This window comes from Dioscorea cayenensis, chromosome 7 (assembly GCF_009730915.1).
Source record: "Dioscorea cayenensis subsp. rotundata cultivar TDr96_F1 chromosome 7, TDr96_F1_v2_PseudoChromosome.rev07_lg8_w22 25.fasta, whole genome shotgun sequence".
In the NCBI taxonomy this organism is placed as follows: Eukaryota; Viridiplantae; Streptophyta; class Magnoliopsida; order Dioscoreales; family Dioscoreaceae; genus Dioscorea; species Dioscorea cayenensis.
Genome location: NC_052477.1, coordinates 22,739,347 through 22,745,346, shown reverse-complemented (window position 1 = coordinate 22,745,346; position 6,000 = coordinate 22,739,347).

Sequence of the window (6,000 nt, the reverse complement as noted above, 5' to 3'; positions counted from 1 at the left end):
TCAGTTACGCATTATTATATTTTAAAATTATTAAAATTATAAATTAATGTATTATCCCTTTTCATAATTGATTTAGATAGACATTGACATATATGTATATTTTATTTTGAAGATAAAATATCAATAAATTTAAAGCCAATTCTACGGATTGAAACCTTAGCTTTATTATAATATTTGAAAGTTATTTTTTAAAAATTTGTAGATCATGTTGACACCATTTTAATTATTTTTAAAATTTTAAAATTATATATTGTAGTATTTATTTATCTTTTTTATTTATTGATTGATCTAGATAGACACTAATGTATTTGTATATTTTATTTTGCAAATAAAAGATCATCATGACAAATTTAAAGACAATTATATGGATTGAAGCCTTAGCTTTATTATAATGTTTGAAAGTTATTTTTAAAATATTTGTAGGTCATATTGATATTATTTTAATTAGTGTTTTAGTGCTATGTGGAATTTTTAAATTTTTGAAGAATAATTTTTATTAATATTTTGTTAAATTATGCAAATTAATTTTATAAAATTTAAATTATATCTCATATTTTATTTAATTAAATCATATATAAATATTGTTTAAATTAATATTGTGAAAAATTATACAATATTCTTATACCAATATTTATAAATAACATTTAATTTTAAAATTAGATAAGATGAATAACTTTACCAACATTTACAAATATCGACTTAAATTGGTATTCATATATAATTGCTATTTGATTAAACCAATGTTTACGAAAATTCGATATAAGTAATTTAACAGGCCTTTAACAAATGTTATTATATAACCTCTATAATAACAATTATAAATATTGAAATATTTCAAAATTAATGTGATAAAAACTTGTGGCGACATCTACAAATGTTGTAAAAAATAAAAAAAAAGTGTTGCTTAAGACATATATAAACGTTGGAATAAAATCCATATTGAGACTATTTACAAATGTTGGGAAAATATCACAATAAATGTTGAAATATATAGGTACCGAAGTTTCTTGGAAATGTCACAACAAAGTATACCGGCTGTGGCAATTGCGACATATAATCTACATTTGTTACAAAAGTCGGTATAGAGATATTCCAATGATTTTTTTTTCTATTTTACAACATATGTCAAACGTCACAAAAATCCTATTTTGTTGTAGTGTAAAGTCCACCACTTACTTTAGCATTGCCAATCATCTGCCCTGAGGCCAAGTCTTGAAATTCACAGTGATATGAGAAAAAATTAGCACAACAATTTTGGTTAAGAGTTAATTTACTATCACCTTAATCTATTTTCACATGTAACACATCTTTCAATATTAGACATGAAGAAATTTTGATGGAGCCAGTCCCGGCTATGGCCAAGTATAAGCCATCTGCCACCTTAATGTTTTTATTTCATGCACAGGGACTATAGGATGAAAATAAATGTGAACTGGTCATATGATCAGTGGCGACCGAATCCATTATCCAAGGGTCAGAAATTTTGGAGGATAGAAAGGCAATGGGAGCTTGATTACCTTGATGGGCATAAGAGGCGAAAGGAGTGGCAAAAGATTAGAAAGCTGTGGAGATTTAAAGAGTTTAAAAATGTGCTCGATTTGTTCAGTGGTGAATGGAAATTAAGGCTGTCTTGAAGTGGAATTAGGCTCTGTAATGGTCTCAGACACAATGTTTAAAGCTCTTCCTTCCTCCTATTTTTTCTTCTAACTTGGTTGCCAATTTTGTGGATTCCCATGAAGTTTCCAGCAAGATTCCTTAGTGTGCCAGTGCCATTTGCAATGCTCACACTAAGGTTTTTTCTTCCTATCAGAAGTAGCATCAATTCCATGGGTGGCTAAGGCCGATCCTTCAAGTTATGTAGGTTGCAAAGAGGGGCATGGCATGACTTATTCCCGTCCTTCTTCTTGTTTGAGTTCGGAGAAGACCTCAAGAATAGAAAGAAAAGGGTGCCTACCTAGAATACATCCTTTAAGATCATCAAAACCTGTATTTACTCCAGCTAAAAAAAACAAAAACTCGATCAATTTCTTCACATTTCTTAAACCATGCCAAATCCGTGGGATTTTTCCATTCGTCATTATAGCTGAGATCAAGTTCCTGCCAAAGAGCCATCAAATTATTGTAATATGTGGTAATATCAGCTTCTCTTTGCTTAGAGTTCCATAACCGGGTTTTTAACTCATAAGCCTGTGAATGATTCTCCATTCTGTCTCACGAACTGCATCCTATATTTCTTTGGGAGACATGAAGATTTGGGGTTTCCTAATAGACTCCTCCATGGAATTAAGGAGCCAAGTGGTGATAAGGGAGCTCTCATATCTCCATTTTCGGAACAAAGGATCAGATTCCTCGGATTTTGTCTCTTCCCCTGGTAAAAAACTAGTTTCCCCTGCCATCTATGGCTAGTTTCACTGATTGAGCCCACTCTAAAAAACTCCTACCATTCAATATAACAATTGTGACGTGGATGGAGGCATGTGGGTTCAAGTCAGTGGTAATGGATTGGACAGCGGTTACTACAGGAGAAGGAGACAAAGAAAAAGGACTGGTTTTTGATTTTTTGCCATGGTTGATAGACGTAATTTTAGTCCTAAACCTTAAGCTCTGGTGCCATACAAATTTTGAGGAAAAGATGTGAATTCCTTCATTGAGAATAATTGGTATAGTACAACATAATTTATAAGATTTACAATCTTCTAAAAAACAGCTATTAAAAACTATTTACATTTAATAAAATCCGAAATATATTAACTAAGGAAACTTTCAAATATTCCTAGAAAATATCCTCCAAAATAGAAAAATCTAAACTAGGAAAGATTTCCATAATTTTATCAAAGAAGGAAAATCTAAACTAGGAAAGATTATCGTAATTTTATCAAAATTCAAGATATATTAAAGCAATGGTTATGAAATAATAAGAGAAAAAAATAGTAGAGAATTTGTCATTTGATATTTAATCTTAATAAAATATTAGCCATATGATTCCGATTTTCATATCTGTTCTTTTATGGTAAGATCTCTCTTAACCAACTTTTGTGAAATTGTAGTTCTAGAGGAAAAATTTTATTCTGGATGTATGTGTATGGTGATGTTAATGTTGTTATTGTTTGTATATGCAAAATTGAACTTTGTGTACAGTATTTTTATAGACGTGATTATTCATTTCACATAGTCTTATGTATTTTTCAAGTTAAAATTTCTACGTTAAAACTCTTGGTGCCTATGTTAGTCTTTTTACATGTTTAATTGTTCATTATTGATATGTTTGTTGAGTTGATAATTGGATCTAATTTATCCATATATGCTGAAGAAGAAATTAACACTAGTTATTTAATTGTGAGATTTGTTTAGTTTATACATATTTGTCAATTTCCAACTCCTAGCAAGAAAAAGTAACGGAGTGTTTGATAGTATGTTAATAATCATAGTGCCAATTGTATATATGGCCTTAGGATAATTTTAAGGTGGTGTTTGGTATAAGGTTTGAAATATTCCTATATGAATGTGGATTCCGAGTAATATAGATTCCTAGGAATGATAAATCCAAGAATACTTCGTTCTCTTATTTAGTTTACAAAAATAATCCTGAGAATATGTTATAAGTACTAAAGAATATTTCATTCCCTTCTTTAGTTTAGATACAAGATTCCAGAGAATGTAAATGATTTTCCCAAAGAACCACTAAACATAATATTACCAAAATAAAAATCAATGATCAAATTATTGCCCAATGGTTTAAAATGATCAAATACTACATAATTAACTAAATCCTAAACCCTTATAAAAAGAAAACTGATTCTTGAACCACTTTCATGCTTATGTCACATCGAGGTATTTCAAAAGAAAAGCTACAAAATATATTTTAATTTAACATAATTGATTAGTTAACATGTTGGTTAACTATATTCTTAATCATGAAAAAAAATAATTGCCTTATCAAATTCTTAAGGCAGTAGAGGGAACCTTCTAGCTTGGGTATTGCAATAAATCTTACTTGCGGCTTTGGGTGTATACATAGAGAGAGTGAATAGGATTTTTAGGGTTTCATAGAGAAGAGGATGCGGCAAAAGAAATAAAAATTAAAGGGTTATTTTGTCACTTTATTTATGTAAGTTTATTCCTTCTTTTTTTTTTTTTTTAAGAAAAAGAGCTATAGAGTACCTATTTTTTTAAAAAACATAAAGAACAGAACAACTACAAGACTAAAAGGAAGAGAACAAACTCTGAAAGGCTAAACAAAAAACAACAGAGAAGACCAAACAAACAAACTTAAAAGTAAAACATTAAAAAATGAAATGATTGTTCTTGACTGCCTTCATCATCCATCTTGGAAGATCCCTGCCTTGATGGTAAAGTGAAATACCGTGGCTAGATCATCGAAGAGCTACAAACCTATCTACTAATATGTTCTAGTCCTGGGGGATCACTTCAGTTTTAATATTCTTGATAGTACAAAAGTATTTAATTTCCATAAGCCTTTGGTTCATATCCTAGGGATCCACATAGCAATCTGAACTCAACAAATGTTTGAGATTAAGGTTATAAGTGAGGATAACAACATTAATCCTCTGAGCAGCAGCTGCTTTGAGCTAGACCAAGATCAACTGCAATAAACTCAGCATCAAAAACACTTTCAATAGTTAGATTTGAGCAACCTACCAAAACAATTCTCTTATCATACTAGTAATAAAGAAACCCGCCCCTCTTGAAAGAGTATCAGGAAGCCAAGAGGCATCTAAAAATATAAAGAAACTGGAAAGGGTGGGTGCTGAAGGCATTGACAACGAACATCTCCTTTAAATGATCAGCCTGCCTATAATAATCGTTTGCTTGATCCACCAAAGAGGTCACTATCTAGAAAGGATCAAAATGATGCCCTATAAAGAGAAGACAACACCTGGCTTTCCAAATATTCCAAATAGTTTAACAATGATGGAACCTATCCATTTAGCATGCGGATTACTAATATTCTTAAGCCACATTCCAAAATAAATATAGTTAGCAGAACAGAACTTGGAGTTTATCAATTCTTCAATTTTCCTCCAGATTGAAAGAATGTAGGAGCATGAACTGAAGAGATGTTTAATGTTTTTCTTGTGGATACCACAAATGGCACAATTAGGATTAGGACCCACATTAATGCTATTGAGATAGGCTAAGGTTTCAATCCTACCATGCAAAAAAAAAAAACCTAGAAAAAAAACTTAGCCTGGGAGTAGCATTGAGTTTCCAAAGATTATTCCAACCTTTCCAATAACACTCATTAGAGCTGGGTTGATTAAGATGATGGTACACATCAGAATCAAAACTGTCGCCTTTAGTACCAAAAGCCCAAACCCAAACATTGTGAGAAGTTTGATCAATGAAGCCCAGGTTTAGGTTATCAAAGCTGGTATAATCACTAAGAATGTGATGAATCTGAGAGGGATTCCAACTGCCATTATGGGTAAAATCATTGATATACAAGTCATCATTAAGGAAGTCAACATTAGTAAGAGCAGGCTTAAGTTAATAGGAACATCGAAAAACCAAGGATCATTGAGAACTGAGGTAGCATTGGGATTAACAAATTTAAGTCTCAACTCAAATTTGATAGCATCCAAATTTTTTCAAAGAGAGCAAAAAAAACCAAGAGCACTTTGGAGGGATATTCATGCACCAAGGATTGACAGGGCCATACTTGTGCTCAAGAATATCAACCCAAAAGACTCTGTCTTTATTAAGAAATTTCAAGCTGTTCTTAGTGAAGTAAGCTAAACGCAAGTGTCTCAGATTCCTAATAGCTAGTCTCCCATCAGGTTTATCAAGAGTTCCAGGTGACTAGTGGAAGGCCACTTCTATTGACATCACTATTCCAAAGAAAATTCCTTGCAATTTTTAAAAGTTGGTCTAGAATAGAATCATGAAGACGGTATATAGCTAAAGTATAAGAGGGAATGGTGAACAAGACATGATTGATGAGGATTACTAGACCAGCATAGGAAATATGCTGGTGTTTCC